The sequence below is a fragment of the Enhydra lutris genome, unplaced genomic scaffold, assembly GCF_002288905.1.
Source record: "Enhydra lutris kenyoni isolate GAN:26980312 unplaced genomic scaffold, ASM228890v2 scaffoldscaffold54, whole genome shotgun sequence".
Taxonomy (NCBI): domain Eukaryota; kingdom Metazoa; phylum Chordata; class Mammalia; order Carnivora; family Mustelidae; genus Enhydra; species Enhydra lutris.
In genome coordinates this window covers 9,397,918-9,417,443 of record NW_019154138.1, presented here as the reverse complement: position 1 = coordinate 9,417,443, position 19,526 = coordinate 9,397,918, and the positions used below count along the sequence as shown (strand labels likewise).

Genomic DNA, 19,526 nt, shown 5'->3' with positions numbered 1-19,526 from the left:
TCCCAGCCCAAACTGGGGCCAAATCTGTGGAGGCCCTTTCAGCTCTGCCGCAACAGCTGTGTGGCACAGAGCAGGTCACCTTCCCTCTCTGGGCCTTCGGGCCAATCTTCTCCAAGGAGCCCCTCTCTCAGCCTCACCAGCTGGAGTTTGTTGCTCTTCAGGGCTCCCACACACATGATTTACAACCACCCTCCCTCTGCCCCCACTTCCCCTCTCTTAAATAATCTTTAATTAACTGAACACTTTGAATGTTCTGGGTCTACGCCAAGGATTCCTCATGGGCTGGAGTCGCAGAACAACACTGAGAAAAAGGGAGAATCTGGACACACTTGATAGATAAAGAAAAAGAGTTTTCAAGAGGTCAAAGAACTTCTCTTCTCTTTGTCACATAGCTGGTTACGGTTAGGGACAGAAATCAGACCAGGTCAGCTCTGCCAACTGCAGAATGACTCTGGTGACCTACCACTCACTTGGGTCTTGATAGTAAAGTGTCAGCTAAGACAACTTCACATCCACCCCCAGACAAAGAGGGCCAGCCCAGAGAGGGAAAGCAGATTGCCCAAAGACACACAGCCACTGAGGTAGGGCTAAAAGTGGAACATTTCATGAGGTCTTTTGGATATTTATCATGTGCTCAATGTTGCCAACGTGGAGGTGAAGAGAACACCTCCTGTTTGGGGCGCCTGGGTGGGTGGCTCAGTCAGTAGGGCGTCTGATTCCTGATTTCTGCTTAGGTCATGATCTCAGGATCATGAGATCAAGCCCCGTGTGGGGGTCCATGCTCAGTGCAAAGTCTGCTCAAGATGCTCTCTCCCCTATCCGTCTGCACCCCCACCCCCACTCTCACTCTCACTCTCTAAAGAAAATCTTTAAAAGAAAAAATAGAACACCTACTCTTTGCACCGAAGCTGCTCGCAGATCTCATCTCTGCAATGGTCGAAGCCAGGTTCGGAGCAGTAGCTACGAGCCAGGCATTGTGTGGCTTACATGTGGGTTCTTCACAGTGACCCAGGAGGAAAGGCCCTCTTATCCCACTTTACAGATGGGGAAACTGAGGCTTGGAGAGGGGAAGGAATGGCAACCCTGGAGCTGGAGCTCTGGCCTGACCCCAACCTATGGTCCTAACTGTCCTGCTGCCTGGCTTCTCTGGCTCGGGAATGCACAGCGCTGGAACAGGTCGGGATGAGGTAGTATACAATACTTCATAATAATAACAATTATTATTATTTACAATTATTATTTTTAAAAAGATTTATTTTAGTGCTAGAGAGAGTGTGCAAGCGGTTGGGAAGCAGAGGGAGAGAAACTCAAGCAGACTCCCCACTGAGCGAGGAGCACAACCCGAAGCTCGGTCTCACAACCCTGAGATCACAACCTGCGCCGAAACTGAGAGTCAGATGCCCGCCCAACCGAGCCACCCAGGCGCCCCTACTTCGTAACAATTTATGAGTAAGTTGCTGTTACTAGATGACCCTCCCGCTGAGGCCTGGGCAAGAAGAGTAGAGCTTGGACAGAAGGCTCAGGACCTTTCCTGGCCCTTCATCCCCCCAGGGAGAGCAGCCAAACGCCTTCCTCAGACAGGAAGGTGACTCAGACATTCCTCCAGGACATTCCAAGTCCCAGAACGTCAGGACTGGCCCAACCAGCAGCTCCCATCTCTTTCCCAGAGAATGGCCTGTGGAGGGAAAGTCCTCAGGTGATTTCCCTGGCAGGGAGAGATGGGGCTTTCAGCAGCTGAGGAACAATTAGAGAAAAAAGCTCAGTCCTGGGAACCACGGAGATGGTTCTGAGGTGAGAGAGGAGAAGTGATTTATCCCAAGTCCCACGGACTTATCCAAAATCCCACAGGAGCCAGAAAGGCAGAAGCTGGGGCGAGCCTCATCTGGGACACTGAACAGCTCTTGGATGGGTCTGCTGCTACGTGCTGGAGGCTAAAACACCACAGTGGACAAGGCCCAGGGCCTGCCTGGAAATGTTCATGGCTTGCTGTGGAGCGACGTCATGACTGGGCAAAGCCAACATGGCGTGTCCACGCCACAGTGGAAAGAAGGGGCAGCCTGGTGGCCTCGAGGAGGATGCCTGGAGCTCTGCCTGGCTTGAGTATGAGCATATGAGGGGAAGCACTGAGCTAGGTCTGGAGGGGTGCATTTTGGGAGGTGGAGGAGGGAGGAAGGGCATTCCAGTAGGAGAGAACAGCATGACCAAGAGCTCAGAGGTCCCAAGGGCTGGGAGAAGCGGCAGATTATACGAATCGAGAGCCCACATTCTGGAGTCAAACCACTTGGGTTTGGATCCTGGCTCTATCACTTACAGCTGTGGACCTTGGCAAGCAGCCTAACCCGTTGGTGCCTATTTCCTTCTCTGCAAAACAGGGAAAACAAGAGTACCCACCTCAAAGGACTTCTGTGAAGATTAAATAAGTCAATCCACATAACAGAGAGCCAGGCCGAGTTACCACCTGCTACTTTCACAGGGACGATGTCCGTGAAGTCCAGTGCTCTCTCCTCTGAGCTCGCCTCTATCTTGCTCCTTTGTGGCTCCATGAAACCTTCCCCCACTCTTGCCCAGTGTTCAAGAGCCCTGAAGGAGGGCGTGGAGAGGGGGAGATGCTGGGAATAGGGCAAGTGGAGCTTCTGGAAAATCCTGGCTGTAGGACTGGGGTCCCACCTCAGCGGTTAAGGACAAGACAGAGGAGATTCTCTAAGTAAGGTGGGGATATAGGAATGGATGGAGCAGAGAGACACCGCCACCCCACGGCATGCAGTGGCCCTCTTGTCTAATGGCTCCGGAAGACTCTTGCAGGACAGGTCAGCTGGAGGAGGTCACAGACTTACGACCATCTGTAGGAGAAAGAATTTGCCTGGACCTCCCAGGCGGAGACATGGAATTCCCACAAACAGCTGGGGTGGGGAAGAGTGGGCAAGGGCAGAGGGCACCAGGGCGCCCTTGAGCAGCTCAGTCCCCTCCCCTGGTCTGGGGACGGCAGAGGGTCTCCAGTCGCCACCCCACCTTGACCAGCGCGGGGGTATGGAGCCGAAAGAGGCGGCCCCCTTCTCCAGTTGACTCAAGGGTCAGTGGAAGATCTCCAACAGACCCAGTGACTTTGAGGAACAGGATGTGCTCATGACTTCTGGGACGGGGTCATGCCTTAAGGACACACAGGAAACAGTACTTAAGGAGACGAATAGCACTGCCCCAATGATCACATCGTTGCGGGGGGGTCCCCTGCCCTCAGGAACGCGACCTCCAGCTTCCTATGCCAGATGTTCAGCCATCTTGGTGACTTAGCTTCTCCCTGGGTCTGGATCTTTCTCTGGGGCTGCTGCAGTCTCCCTAGGTCAGCCGTGGCTCTCACCTCCTCACATCCCTCACGGCGCATGGGCCATACTCCCAGCTTTCCCTTAGGAAGCCTTGGCTTCCGTGCCACTCTTTTCATGTCAGAAGCACAGTGGAGTTTGGGGACAGAGGCTAACACGTCAGCACACCTCCTTCCAGAGATAGAGCTTTCCCTACAACTGTATTTTTAAAAACCTAGAAATAAAAAGTTTTAAATTAACATATAATGTATTATTTGCTTCGTGGATACAGGTCTGTGATTCATCAATCTTACACAATTCACAGCACTCACCATAATACATACCCTCCGCAAAAACTTAGAAATAAATCTAATCAAAGTTATGCAAGACCTCAATGCTGAAAACCACCAAACGTTTTGTTTCCTTTTAAGATTTATTTATTTATTTATTTACTGGAGGAGTGGGCACAGAGTGGGAGAGAATTTCTAGCAGTCTCCTTGCTGAGAGCAGAACCCAACACAGGGCCCAATCTCACAACCCTGAAGTCATGACCTGAGCCAAAATCAAAAGTCAGATGCCCAACAGACTGAGCCACCCAGTCGCCCCGCACTGAATGTTTTTGAAAATAAAATTAAAGAAAAGCTAAATGAATGGAGGAATATACCATGATCATGGACTGGAAGTTCAAAATTGTAAAGAAGTCTACTTCTGACTTCTTCACATTGGTCTATAGATTTAGTGTAATTCCAGTCAAAAATCACAAGATGGTTTTTATTATATTAAGACCCTAAAAATTGGGGAGCCTGGGTGGCTCAGGTCATGGTCTCAGGGTTCTGGGATTGAGCCCCGCATGGGGCTCTCTGCTCAGCGGGGAATCTGCTTCCTCCTCTCTCTCTGCCTGTCTCTCTGACTACTTGTAATCTCTGTCTATCAAATAAATAAATAAAATCTTTAAAAAAAAAAAAGACTCTAAAATTTATATGGAGAGGCAGAAGACCTAAAATGACCAAAGCAATTTGAGGAAGAAAAACAAAGCTGGAGGACTTACCCATCAGAGTCAAGACTTATTTTAAAACTGTTATGCTTTGGAGGACCTGTGTGGCCCAATGGGTTAAAGCCTCTGCCTTTGGCTCAGGTCGTGATCCCAGGGGCCTGGGATCAAGTCTCTCTCCTCAGCAGGGAGCCTGCTCCCCCCCACCCCCCCGCCCACTTGTGATCTCTGTCTGTCAAATAAAAAACAAACAAACAAAACTGTTGTGCTTTAAAAAAAAAAAAAAAGTGTTGTATCCATCAATGATCCAAATGGAAAAAAAAATATGGATCCCCTGCCTCAAACCATATGTAAAGTCAATTTCAGATTGATTGTTAATCTAAATGTGAGAAAACAGTAAGTATTTTAGAAGAAAACAGGAAATATCTCCGTGGTCTTGAAGTAGGAGATAACCTCTTAACTGGGGATATTAAAAAGTATTAACCATAGGGGCATCTGAGTGGCTCAGTCAGTTAAGCGTCCGCCTTCAGCTCAGGTCATGATGCCAGGGTCCTGGGATGGAGCCCTACATCCGGCTGCCTGCTCAATGGAGAGCCTGCTTCTCCCTCTGCCTACTGCTTCCCCTGCTTGTGCGTGAGGTCTCATTCTCTCTCTCTCTTGCTCTATCTGAAATAAACAAATAAAATCTTAAAAAAAAAAAAGTGCAAACCATAAAGGGAAAACACCTGATTAGTTAGACTACACTAAAACTAAAATTTGTGTTCACCAGAAAACTCTGTTAAGTGAAAAGTCAAAAAGTGGGATTTAAAGTTTTTATCTAGAATATATAAAGAACTCTGAAAATCAATAAGAAAATGACAGACTACTTAAGGAGGGGAAAAAGGGCAGTAATGCTTGAACCAGAATTTCCCAAGGAGGATTTCCAAGTGGTCAGAAAAACAATCAAAGAAAATTTGAAATGACTTTCAATTTTATTAGTCACCAGGGATATGCAGATTAAAACCAGAATGAGGGGGGCGCCTGGGTGGCTCAGTGGGTTAAGCCTCTGCCTCCGGCTCAGGTCATGGTTTCATGGTCTCAGGGTCCTGGGATCGAGCCCCGCATCGGACTCTCTGCTCAGAGGGGAGCCTGCTTCTCCTTCTCTCTCTGCCTGCCTCTCTGCCTACTTGTGATCTCTGTCTGTCAAATAAATAAAATTAAAAAAAAAAACAAAAAACAAAAAACAAAACAAAACAAAAACAGAATGAGGTACCCACTACAAACCCATCAAAATGACTGACAAGAAAATGACAGACATTCCTAGTGTCAGCAAGGATGTAGAGTAATGAAAAAGTTCATACACTGCTGATGGAGAGTAAGTTGGAGAAAACTCGGGAGAATTCCTCGGCAGTAGTTACTAAAGGTGAGTGTACTCATACCCTGTGATCCAGAATTCTACTGTTAGATAACGCCCAAGAGAAATGTGTACATATGTCTACCAAGTGACATATACAAGAATGTCCACATTAGCAGAATTATAATTGTTCCAAACTGGAAACTACCCAAATGTTTATCAACAGTAGAATGGATAAATAAATTGTACATTCTTTTGTTATCATTGTTGTTTTGTTCTCTGAAGTGTACAATGCAATGGTTTTTAGTAAATGTACGGAGTTGCGCAACCATGACCACAATTACATTTTAGAACATTCCATTAGAAAGAGCCCTCACGCTCATTTGCCGTCACATCCCTTTCTCTTTCTTCAACCCCAGACAACTACTAAACTATTTACTGTCTCTATGGCTTTGTCTTTTTTGGAAAATTCATAGACATGGAATCATCCAATATGTGGCCCTTTGTTTTCGTCAACTTTCAGTTAGCGTAGTGTTTTTGACATTCATCCAGGTTTGAGCATGCATCCATACTTCTTGCCTTTTTTGTGGCTGAATTACAGTATTCCATTTGTATGTATGTCCTACATTTTGTTTATTCATTCATCCATCCACAGACGTTTGGGTTGTTTCCACTCTTTGGCTATCATGAATAATGCTGCTCTAAACATTTATATGTAAGTCTCTGTGTAGACCTATGTTTTTATCTCTCTTTGGTAAATATTCCTAGGGTTATATAGAAAACTTATATTTGACTTCTTAGGAAACTTGCCAAACTTCTCCAAATAGGATGTACCATTTTGCATTTCCATCATCAGTTCATGAGGGTTGTAGGTTCATCCTTGTTAATACTTAATATTATCCTTTTTAATTGTAGCAATTCTTGTGGTATGAATTGGTATTTCATTGTGGTTTACATTTCACTAATGACTAAAGATGTTGAACACCTTATCATATGCTTCCTGGATGTTTATACAGCTTCTTAGGGCAATATCTATTCGCTTATTTTGCCCATTTTTAAAGAGTTTACTTTTAAGTAATCTCTACACCCAGCATGGGACTCAAGCCCACAACTCCAAGATCAAGAGCTGCAGGCTCCACCAACTCAGCCAGCCAGACACTCCAATTTTGCCTATTTGTGATTTGGATTATTTGTCTTCTTTCTGAGTAGTGAGTGTTCTACAAAGTGTTCTCTGTGTCTTTAATCACACGCATAACTTATGAATATTCACTTTTAGTGATCAGATTTTCTTTTTTAATTTTTTCAAGATTTTACTTATTTATTTGACCGAGAGAGGCATCGCAAGAGAGGGAACACAGGTGGGGGGGGGTGGGAGAAGGAGAAGCAGGCTTCCCCCTGAGCAGAGAGCCCCATGCGGGGCTTGATGCCTGGACCCTGGGATCATGACATGAGCGGAAGGCAGACGCTTAACAACTGAGCCACCCAGGCGCCCCTAGTGATTAGATTTCCTTAACGGTGAGACTCATAAAGTTTTAAATTTTGATGAAATCAATTTGTTAGTTTTTTAATTTTATGGATTGTTCTTTTGCTGTCATATCTAAGAAAGCTCTACCTAACCCAAGGTCACAGAGATTTTCTCCTAAAAGTTCTAAAGTTTTGCCTCTACATTTTGGCCTCTCTCACTGTGACTCTCTCTGTCAAATAAATAAAATCTTAAAAAAAAAAAAAAAAAAGGGAAAGAAAAGAAAAAAGAAAATGAGTCTCCCAGGGATACTTGGGTGGCTCAGATAGGTAAGCTTCTGACTCGCTTTTGGCTCAGGTCACGATCTCAGGTTTGTGAGATGGAGCCGAGTTGGGCACCCTGTTGGGTGTGGAGTCTCTCTCCCTCTGTCCCTCCCCCCACTAAAAAGAAGAATGGAGGAAAAAAAGAAAATGAATCTTCCAATCCAGAGACATGGAATGTCTGTCTGTTTATTTAGATCTCTTTAATTTCTCTTGGCAACAACTTAAAATTGTCACTGTGCAAAACTTTTTTTCACTGCATTTGTTAAATTTATTACAAAGTATCTTATTCTTTTGGATACTGTTCTAAAAGGAACTGTTTTCCTCATTTTTATTATTTGCTTGCTCATGAGTGGTATACGGGAATATAGTTGATCGTTACATACTGACCTGTCCACAACCTTACAGCACTACGTTTGTTTCTAGTGGGGTTTCTAGTGAGGGTTGTTTGTTTGTTTGTTGCTAATTCCCTGAAACTTTTCTGTGTATAAAACCATGTCATCAATAAAAAAAAAAAAAAAAACAAGATAAAATCATGTCATCTACAAGTAGGGACAATTTACTTCTTCCTTTCCAGTCTGGATGCCTTTTACTTCTCTTTTTTGCTTATTTCCCGGCTATAACCTCCAACAAAATGTTGAATAAAGGAGAGCAGAGCAGAAATCCTTGTCTCATTTCTGATCAGAGGGGGAATGCATCTAGTCTTTTGCTATTAAGTATGGTGTTGGCTGTGGGTTTTTCAAGATGCCCTTTATCAAGTTGAGGAAGTTCCCTTCTATTCTTAGTTTGTTGAGTTGTTTTGTTTTTTTCTTTTTAATCAGGAAAGGATGTTGGAGTTTTTCAAATTCTTACATTATGTACGTGTAGTGCCTGCTAAAATTTTTAAAAATATATATAATGTAAAAATGTGTAAAGTATTGAAATTCAGCATTTTTGTATTTTTAAAATGATATGAGTGACTAAGGTTTTAATTTCCTTTTAACACACTGGGATCCAAAGAAGAAAACTCTCAAAGGGCAGGAATCTCTGGCCAGAGACTTCCTGATGTTTGCAGGAAGAGGAGTCAGAGACAGAAAGAAAAAACATACACACTTGGAAAATTCAATCCTTATTAAGAAAGGCACAAAAAAGGAAAGTGAAAGCTCTCTCCCTGACCAGAGTTAATCTCTGATAATAGCTTTTTTGTGATTCATTGGTGTGTTGGGGGGGGTGCCAGGTGACTAAAAACAAAAACAATAATAAAAGGAAGGAAAAGAAAGGAAAAATAAGCATGTGAACAGTTTCCATTTCCTGTAACCCCTTGCATCTCTGTAGGACCTGTTCTAGCGGGTGACTGGGGCTGGTCTCAATTCTCCTTGGCCAGGAAGGCAAGCCAGAGGGCCTCCTGGAAGCAGCTTCCCTGTCTACCATAAGTTAGATGCTGACATCCCCAGCCGGCTCCTGGGGAGAGGGAAGCCACCCAGCGCCTGCCCACCCTCAGGACCTGTCCCCTGGTAAAAAACAAAAAACAAAAAACAAAAAACAAAAAAACAAAAAAACAAAAAAAACTTTATGCCCTGCTTGGCCACCTCGGTCATCTGTCCTCAGAACCACAAGCATCTCCCCTGTCACGCTGAGAAAGGCAGTGAGGGTTTCCAGAGCACAAATGCCTTTTTCTAACATCTTTTTTATGATAAAAGGAATACATGCTCATGGTTAGAAATTCCAACACCACCAAGAATGGGAACTCCTTTCTCATCCTTTCTCCCCAGAGTGAACTGAGGTGCCTGGTTTCTTGGCATCCTCCCAGAGTTGTCTGTCAGTTAGCCCCGGGAGGCAGTAAGGGTAATTATCCCATCCTATAGACGAGAACATGGAATTTTGAAAAGAAGAAACTATTAAGGCCACACAGCTGAGAAGTGGCAAAGTTGGGATTTGAACTTGACTCTCCTACCCTCAAGTCTACAAATTCCCAAGAGTCTGTCAGAGGTATAAGCCCTGAATGGCTCCATCCCAAGTTCAGAGTGCTTTGTTGCTCCATCCCTGTCCCACACACACAGGCAAATCCTCATGCCCGCATACAACACACACACACAGCCACTAAGTCAGCCACCGAAAATGCCCCCCATACCCACACTGGCCAGCAGGGTGCCCTCACCCTCAAAGACACGCATCCATCTCTAAACCAGCAGGCACACTCACACACACTTAATCACATGTGTGCGATGTGCATAAACACACACACACACTCTCATTCCCAGAGACACACACTTGCACGCACCCGCAGACACAGATGCTGGCCCATCCCTGTCTTCAAGCCTGCCCTAGAGCAGCCACATCCCCGTCTTGACTGAGCTGTCTGCAGGGGTCCTGCCTTCTTCTGCCCAATCGAATTCCACTTGTTTCCTAAGTCAGCTCTTGTATCAGTGGGTGCCACCGGTCTGCATCCAGAGCTGAGCACCCATCCCTCCATGACCTTCCCCTTCTGGCCAAGATTCAGTGGCTCCTGTTCGCACCCCACAGCCTTGGTGCCTCATGCAGTTGTGGTGAAGAACCACACGGTTCGTGGCTCCCGCCTCCTGAGGGTTATGGGCACAGATATCTTGAATGGGACCCTGGCTGAAAGACAAATCTGAGCCCGGAGGTAGAAGCCCAACCCCAGTGACCTTTGTCTTCTCCAGCGGCTGGCTTCACAGGATGTTTCCAAATCCCTTGCCTCAGTTTCCCCCAAGAGTTCTCAGAGGATAGAGAGCTGCATGCTCGGTCTAATTTGAGGCTCCCTATAAATGTACCTCCTTAACACAGCAGGCACGTTGGGGAGACTTCATGGAAACACACACTCTTGCCCCCACACCTATCTGGGGCTCTTAGGGCTGGCACAAAGCGGCCACTCGATCTGGGCACTGACTAGGTAGAGAAAGGAAATGTCTTCTCTCCCACAGCCAGACCTTAGGAGAGAATTGACTCCTCTAAAATGTCATCTTGGGGGTTGGAACATAGGGACTGAGGTCCTTAATGGGGGTGTGGTAAATATCTAGCAGGAAAGACTGAACGTAGGATTTATCCATTCATTTGCTCAATTACTATTTCCAGGGGCACCTCGGTGGCTCAGTTACTTATGTGTCTGCCTTCGGCTTGGGTCATGATCCTGGGGTCCTCGAAGCATGTCCCACATGGGGTTCCTTGCTCAGCGGGGAGCCTGCTTCTCCGTCTCCTCCCTGCTTATGCTGTCTCTCGCTCTCTCTCTCTCTCAATTAAGTAAATAAGATCTTATAAATAAATAAATAAATATTTCCAGGGTGCCTACAAGGTGCCAGGTGCTGGGGATCAGTGGGGAATGAAGGGCCCAGGCAGGCCCTGCCCACAGGGAGTGTGGGGTCTGGTGGGGGCATATGTGGTCTGAGGTTCAGGCGTGCACACACACACACACACACTTACATGGAACCACACACCATCCTGGGGGGCTGGTGCACTTCTAGTGCAGATGGGGAACCTGGCTCAGCTGGGCGCAGCTTCCCTGGTGGAAAGGGCAGCCAGTGGGGAGCTGAGGGCCAGGAGAAGGCAATGAAGCTGAATCTTTTTCAGGCCGTGTGACCTAGAAAACTACTGCATCAGATTCTGCCTCATTTTTATGGGGAGCTTGATAAACCAAGACACTCACTCCTGTATCTGCTGAAGCCTTTGGAGAACATAAGAGGTGTCCGTAATGGTCTTTTTTTTTTTCTTAGAGTGAAAAGTCATTTTCATGGTTTCTTTCTTTCTTTCTTTCTTTTTTTTTTTTTAAAGATTTTATTTATTTATTTGACAGAGATCACAAGTAGGTAGAGAGGCAGGCAGAGAGAGAGAGTAGGAAGCAGGCTCCCCACTGAGCAGAGAGCCCGATGTGGGGCTCGATCCCAGGACCCCGGGATCATGACCTGAGCCAAAGGCAGAGGCTTTAACCCACTGAGCTACCCAGGTGTCCCCTCAAGGTTTCTTTCTTTTGCACTGCAGAAGTAGTAAATTTGGGGAGCATTGCTACCCTGGGGAGACTCTGGCTGGGGCATGGGCACCCTGATTTTGTATGACTCAGCAAGGACTCCTGGGACTCCAAGAGTCCACTGTCACCTGCCCAGGCCCCTGCTGGCATATCCTTACCCTCTGTTGAGGTCCCTAGGATATGAGTATTTCTCCTAGAATCTGGATCCCAGTGGCCATAGAAAGGCACTGCAGGAAACAGAAACAAAAAAACAGTGTTCTGTTTCCTAGATAAAACAGAAATTGGTAGGCATAACAAAAGTTCAGAGGAAAATCCGCAGCTATTTGAAGATGAAAGAATTTCTGGAGGAAATGTGAGAGCTCCGACTGGCTCCACACTGGTGGGAAAGGCCTGCAGCCGCTGATTCCTGTCTGTGCCCAGAATTGGGGCTCTTCTTTCCTGCCTCAGAAGCCCCATTTTGATGGGCGTGGGCATTGGACATAGCCTGCAATTCTGGGATAAGCATTTCGGGGACCAGAACTGATTCTACACAGCGAGGGAGATGGTTACCCCAGCCCTGGGTCCTCGTGATACATACGGAAAATGTATGGTGGCTAAAGGGCAAGTGAAATACTTGTCCCTTTATCCCACACTGTCCCCAAGAACTCCTCCTCCTCCCAGCTTCCCTGGAGGAATCAGTGGCCCATCTTAACCCTCAAGTCTCCTCTACGCCACCTTTGGTTCTCAGACCCATCTTGTCTGAGTCCCACTCCCAGGCCTTTGCTCATGAGGTGCCCCCTACCTGTGATGCCCTTCCTCTCCATCCCTGTAGATCAGAACTGTCCTTCTTTGCCTTCCTTCTCTGGCATTGTTGGAGTTTTTCCCAGGGTGCTGCCTAGTTTCATTGGATAGGCTCTGATTTCCTGCTTCCCGATGTTTTGTTGATCAGCCAGGAGCCCAGCACTGCCTGATAGAAAGATAACACAAGCTACAAACATAAGTAGATTTTCCTAGGAGCAACACTGAAAAAAGGAAATAGAAACAGCTGAAATCAATTCTAATATTTTTTATTTAATGTAACATAGCCAAAATATGATCTAGCCAAAATATGATCTCTTTGACATGTCATTGGTATTATAAATTAATAATAAAATAGTTTTCATTTATTGTCCTACTTTGTATGAAATCCAGTTTGTATATTACGCTTATGACCCATCTCAATTCACTGCAGCCAAATTTCAAATGCTCAATAGCCCCCTTGTGACTTCCATGTTGGCAGAAGAGATCTAGGCTGTATTTATTTGGGTTACATGTGGTGGAAGTTTGCATTACATTGTCTTATGTGAAAAAACCAGGGATGGATGGCTTCAGGCACAGCTAGATCCAGGTTGGTACCAGAAGACTGGAGTGGAGAGGTGGAGGGACGAGCAATGGGAGGGGGAGGCAGCCAGAGTTGGGATTGGACTGAATCCAAAGGGGGCTCCCAAAGAGTACTGGGGTATCAGGCAGAACAGGAAAGCCATAATGTAGTCCTGTGGATATGTTCAAAATATTTAACGACTAGTGTGGCACCTGCCAATGAGGACTGACAACAGTATTTGTGCTGCAGCAGGCCAGGCGTTGGGGGACTCTGAGGAGTCAGGAGTGAGGAGGGGGCCACGGTGGTGGTAGGCATGCAGCGCAGCCTGCTAACCAACTAGTAGGGCAGAAGCCTACTCCATCACACGGATGTGGGCAGAGGGAGTGTGCCAGGGGACCAGCCAGGGTTCTAACCCTCAGCCAGCGCCTCACCCTGCCCCCTTGCTAAAGCAGTCAGCCTGCTGGAGAGGAAGCCCTGGGCTAAACAGGCCTCAAGCAGAATACAAAAGCCTTTTAGCTGGAAGAAGCAGAGCAGATCAGGCCTGTGAGGGGACCTGGAGGTGCCTGAGCACCAGACGGGCACAAGGAGCTGATGTACCCATGCAAAGGGCTGAGCATGAGGGTCAGAGACAAAGAGGGGAACACAAGGGGTCATGGGGGCCACACCTGGGGAGGTTTCCTGAATTCCACCCTTGAAGGACAGAAAACCCAGGAATTTACTCGTCCATCCGTCCATCCACCCAACCATCCGTCTGTTCATCCACTCCTGCAATACGGCTTTACCAAGCTCCTGCTATGTGAAAGGCGCTGAGCTACCTGCTGGGAGGAACTGGTGAGCAAAATGGCCAAGACTCCTGCCTTTACCGAGCACAGAGCCTAGTAGGAGAGAGGCACGATGAGCAAAGAAGCCAGCAATGAGCCCAGGGGCTTGGCATCTGCAAGAAGGAGGCCAGCCAGAGCGAACGGGAGATAAGACGAGGGGCCGACTTAGCAGAGACGTCCGAGCCGACAGAGGAGCGATAAAAGGAACCAGTCCTACATAAGCTGCGGGTGGGGGGGAATGGCTCCACAGAGGGAATACCAGTGCCATGGCCCCAGGAAGGAACAGGCTTTTTGCACTGGAGAAACAGATGGGGGTAGAGGGCAGGATATGGGAGGTGAGGTTAGAGATGTGAGCCAGGCTAGCTCTAATGGGGCAGTTGGTTGGGGTCTGCTGTGGTTGTGGGATCGAGGGGATGGCACTACGGACACTCTTTCTGCAAAGTCAGTTTGGCAGCTGAAAACTTGCCCCACTGTATCCACCAGGGGCCAGAGATGGCACAGGGCTTTATTTTTTCTAGGCTAAGGCATAATTCTCTGCCAGCACTCTACCTACTCGGCGTGCCTTAACTCTTTAATCTTTACAACAACCCTTTGAGGCAGACACTATTCCTAAACCCATTTTACAGCTAGGGAACTGAGGAAGCAAGGAACAGAGAAGCTAAGGAACTCCTCTACGGTCACACAGCTAGCAAACAGCAGAGTGGTTTCAGAAGCCACATGCTGAAGCACTCGGGTTAGAATAGGCTCTGTGCCTCTTGCTTACCAGAGTGGTGAGCTACAGGGTCTGCCCCATTCCTAGGGTTCTCTTTGTAGGGCGACCAGAGGCTCTAGAGGCATGATAAGTAATCCAGAGGACTTGGAAGTAAGCTCCTGGCCTTTGGTCCATTCTGGTCACCACTGTCCACCTGACCCATTCAAAATCGGGAAACCGGGCCATCTACCTCTGTTTCTACCAAGGCTGGACTTGGGTGGACCGAGCCGTTCCCAGCCCATCCCATCAGTGATCCACGCCTGCATCATCCACTTCACCCCTGGGCTCCCCACTCAGCCCAAACCAGGGCCTTGGCAGGGCTTTGCTGGTGGCGCCTGATGATTTCTGTCCCCCAACCTTTGCCAAGGAAACCAGAGCCTCAACACAAATACTTGGTCATTCTGCTTGGCCTGGCTTGCTGGGAAAAGCCTACCCTTTCTTTTAAGTCTCCTCCAAGAATAAAAACAGGAGTAAAAATAACATCACAAAGTCTCGCTGGCCACTTGGCAACCTTCATTAGGGTTTTTGGGTTTTGTTGTTGTTAAAGAAGACAATGTAAAGAAAAGCACCTATCACAGTTCTAGGCCCCCAGTAGTAGTCCAGAAGGGGTACTGAGTCAGAAAAATCAGGCTCTACTTATCTGCTGGGCAAATCTGGGTAAGTTACTTGGCCTCTTTGAGACTCATTGTCCTTCTCTGTGAAAGAGGAGCCGTGACAACCTATGTTGTGGTACTGTTAGGAACCTCAAGAGAATGGGTATAAAAAAAGCATTCATAAAACTCAGTTTCCTGCCACTCTTATCCCAGGCAGAGGTGGTGATGTGTGCCAAGGTCACAGGGATGCTAGGATCCCCCTTGCGGGGCCCTTGGCTGGCTGAGCACCGGCTTGCCAACTGGCCGCTGATTCCATCCACACTAACTGGGGCCGAGCACAGAAGAGCCAGGCTGGGGCATCCCCAGATGCTGGTGGATTTCCCAGGCTGAGCTCAGGGGACTTTCCTCTTTCAGGCTGGACAAAGGCCTACAGTGGGGACTGGGTAAGGCCTGTCCCTCTCCTGTCCACTGTTGATATCTAGGCTGCTGATAAGCAGGGAAAATGAGATAAACAGGATCTCTCCTTTCCCATTTTTTGGTCTTGGGGGCCTGAGGCTGGAATGGGATCCTAAAAGCCGTCTTCTAGGCCAGGAATCTGGAACCTTAAAAGTGTGGAGGGGGGCGCCTGGGTGACTCAGTGGGTTAAAGCTTCTGCCTTTGGCTCAGGTTATGGTCTCAGGGTCCTGGGATCGAGCCCCGCATCAGTCTCTCTGCTCTGCAGGGAGCCTGCTTCCCCTTCTTTCTCTGCCTGCCTCTCTGCCTACTTGTGATCTCTTTCTGTGTCAAATAAATAAATAAAATCTTTACCAAAAAAAAAAGTGTGGAGGGAGGACAGCTGACCACCCACCCAAACCTGGAAGACAGGGCTGAGCAGAGCTCCAGCACTGATCCCCCTCCAGTGAGCACTTTCTCCCAGCCAGGCCCGGAGGGCAGCAGGCAGAAAGGGGCTGACTTGGGCTCCATCTCCAAAATGATACACAGTCAGAAAGGTTGGTGGTATAAGGCTTGGCAGGGTGGGGGTGGTTCCAGAGGCTTCTGGAGCTTCCAGAGGACCCTGGCAAGTCATTCAGACTGTCTGAGTCTGAGCTTCCTGCAATGGGGCAGGAGTGGGGAGCTAGCAGCGCCTGTCTGATGCACTTGCCTTAAAGAAAAGTTGTGAGTATCTGGTAACCTGACCCTGCTATGGCCTTAGTGACTTTCTGTCCCATCCTGTGTCCCGTCTCTCCACATCTGCACCCCAACACGCATATCAGCCAGCCAGCAAGACTAGTTCTTTTTACCACCAGAACACACCTTGAATCTTGAATTCAGCCACCTTTTGCAGTCTTCACTACCCTGGTCTAGCCACCTCATCTCTCATGGCCTTTCCCTGGGCTCTGATTTTTCTCTTGGCTTCTCACATCCCCGCTTCACGCAGCAGCCAAAGGGATCGTTTTCAAAGGATCCAGTTAGGATCACTGTCCTGCTGAAAGCACTCCAGTGACACCATCACACAGAGTAGAAAATCCAAATTCCCCTCCCTGGCATCCCAGCCCTGTGTGACATGGACTTCAGCCTCCTCCATCCTTACCCTTGTCCCACCAGCTTGCTGCCCCTCCAACAGCCCACACTCCTCCCTGCCTCAGGACCTTTGCATTGGCTATGACTTCCATGAAGAATGCCACCAGCTTTGATCTAATCTCTCCCTTTTGAATTCAGCATCACCTCCTCAGAGAGGCCCTCCCTTACCACGATTCCTATAAGAGCTTCTAGTCATTCTTGATCATGGCTAAAGGAGATTTTTTTTTAGGGTAAAATCACGATTCTCATAAAAATATACAATGAACATAAGTCAAAGATTTCTTGCAATTCATTAATTTTGAGGAAACCAGTGAGATGTTACAACTTGTTCTTCTTTTTTTAAATCTTATTTGTTTATTTGACAGACAGAGATCACAAGTAGGTAGAGAGGCAGGCACAGAAAGAGAGGAGGAAGCAGGCTCCCTGCAGAGCAGAGAGCCCGATGCGGGGCTCGATCCCAAGACCCCAGGATCATGACCCAAGCCGAAGGCAGAGGCTTTAACCCACTGAGCCACCCAGGTGCCCCATTACAACTTGTTCTAAGGAGAAATCAAAGATACATGTATGGGGTGCTCAGGTGGCTCAGTCAGTTGAGCCTCCAACTTTGTATTTCAGCTCAGGTCATAATATCAGGATCCTGGGATCAAGCCCTGCCTAGGGCTCTGAGCTGGAGGGATGTCTGGTTAGTATTATCTCTGTCACCCTCTATCCCTTCTCCTCACTCTAATAAATAAATCTTTAAAGACACATGCATATTGGTAATCAGGAATGATGAAATGAATTTATAAGTCGATGGGGAAAATAGTCAATATCCAGGAGGCAATCATTAATTGCATTCCACCACAACAAAATCCACTTACATCGCTATGGACAAGATTCATTTGTATGTAGAAGTCATGAAAAGCCCTATCAAATCAGATGGCCAGAAATGGTGCCTCAGACAGGACTGCTGGCTACCTTATAGGATACCTGGTTGCAAGTTTCCTAACACATCCTCTGTCCTGCAAGAATCAGCACCTGACCTTCTTTGACATTTTGCCATTCACCTCTGTCTTCTCTCTTTCCCTTCACCCCATGCTTGAATGTATCTTGAGGAGAGAAATTCTGTTTCTTAACAGCATCTAGAAGAGTGTCTGGCACATAGCAAGTGTTCCCTAAATGTTTGTGGATGCCCTTTCCAGTATCCAGGGCAATTTGTATTTCAGGAGAAGACACAAAAGAGGTCCTTGCTGAACCCAAAGAAATAAATTCTGACAGCCAGTGAGGAGGGGGCATTTGCGGAAAGGAAAGGGGATGGGGAGGTTCATCACCCGTTAAAGAATCAGGACCTCTGCATACCCGAGAAGTCGGACCACCCCTTGGCATCCTAAGCCCTAAGGGCCCGACAGGGTCCTGAGCTAGGGTTGGTAGGGAATGTTCTCTGCCTAAGGCTGCTCTGTGACACCATCTCTGGTGAATCAGAGGGCACTGCGGGACAAGCGTGACTCCACTACTCACAGTCTCTGAGTCTGTCCCCTGGACTCCAGGGTCGAGGGTCCAGGGTCAGCTCCCAGAAGTCACCCTCAGTCACCTTTCAGACCCAGGGTACACATCCAGTCAGGGGCCCCGCCTCGACAGAACCTCTGTCTCCTGTCCCCCCTCCCTCCACCCCTTCCTGCCTGCCTTTAGGAACCGCGTCTTCAGGGCCTGGGGACTGGGGGGGGGGGGGCAACGGGGGCGTATGACATCCTGGGAGGGTGGAAGTGCCCTTTTCCCTCTCGGAAATCCCCTGGAGAAAGGGGCCCTCGGGGCGCATAAGTCTTTTGGTCCCTAGACGGAACCGAGGACGTGACCAAGTCTGGGGTTATGGAGGCACTCGGCGGAAGGTGCTGCGGGGGTCGGGATCTGCTTCCCACCGCACCCGGGCGTGGCGGGGGTGGGGGGGGGAGGCGGTGGCCGGGGAGGAAACGTGAATCACCGCATGACAGAATCCAGGAAAGGGGAGGCGAGGGAGGGATTAATCCACAGACATTCCCTGCGCGCCTACTGCGTGCCAAACCCGGTTCGGGCTCTAGGGACACGGTCAGGAACACAGCGCGTATCCCGCTGTGTCGCTGCGGGACGCGGTGTGACCCCGAACCTGAATAAATGGCTGTAACACACATATAAATGGGAAGTTGCTGTTCCGGCAAACGTTCGGAAGGAGAACGCGAGATGCGTGCTATCAGACCTTGGGATATCCGGATTTCAACTGGTGCGGGCTAAAGCAGAGATCTCCCAGCCGGCGCGGGAAGGAGGGCTTGACGGCTTCGTGCAGGAAATGCACAGGAAGTGTGTGCAGAAATGCCAGGGTGCTTGCAGATACGCCAGTCTCGAAGCCGACTTGAATTGTAAATGAATGCACGCCTGCATAAACTGTGCGGGTCGAAGGCACGAATGCCTGCGAGTCAGAGTCCCCGACTCTCCAGCGCGCCGCGCGCGCCCTCTGCCGTCAGTCACCTCGCTCGGTCGGTCCCAGTCCCATTTTGCCCCGCCCCTTCGAGCGGGCGCGTCTTTCTAGTTCTTCCCAACACTCCGCGCGAAACAAAGCCCGCCCCCGCCCTCCCCACAACGCGACTGTTCGCTACGCATGCGCACACTAGAGCTATTCCGAAGAGGTTTGCTTGCAAAGCTAAGTTGCAACAGTCAGGATGGCCGAGCGGTCTAAGGCGCTGCGTTCAGGTCGCAGTCTCCCCTGGAGGCGTGGGTTCGAATCCCACTCCTGACAAAGTTCTTTTTGCTTTTCACCAACAGTTACAGATCTACTAGGTGATACTTTACACCTTCGGAGAGTTCTATTTAATCGCTTTACAAAACAAGTATTTCCTTCTTGAACGGCACTTTCTTCGTAATGACATTTATTTGACTTTCTTCGTAATGACATTTATTTGAGACTGTAAAAAGAAAGCCCGGATCTGTACCGCAGGTCCATTCTTAGAGTCGTCAAACGTACGCAATCTCCTCTAAGGTTGCAACGAAGAAAAGAGAAAAAGTTAGGAATTGTCAGAAGTGGGATTCGAACCCACGCCTCCAGGGGAGACTGCGACCTGAACGCAGCGCCTTAGACCGCTCGGCCATCCTGAC

At 48.3% G+C, this 19,526-nt stretch overlaps 2 non-coding genes across 2 annotated transcripts; one reads left to right on the top strand and one right to left on the bottom strand.

Moving 5' to 3' along the window:
- The first annotated feature begins 19,087 nt into the window (after positions 1–19,087).
- TRNAL-CAG lies at positions 19,088–19,170 on the top strand. Its single transcript has one exon. It is a non-coding gene; the product is annotated as a tRNA-Leu (tRNA).
- Positions 19,171–19,443: 273 nt separating this feature from the next.
- Positions 19,444–19,526, bottom strand: TRNAL-CAG. The gene has a single exon. It is a non-coding gene; the product is annotated as a tRNA-Leu (tRNA).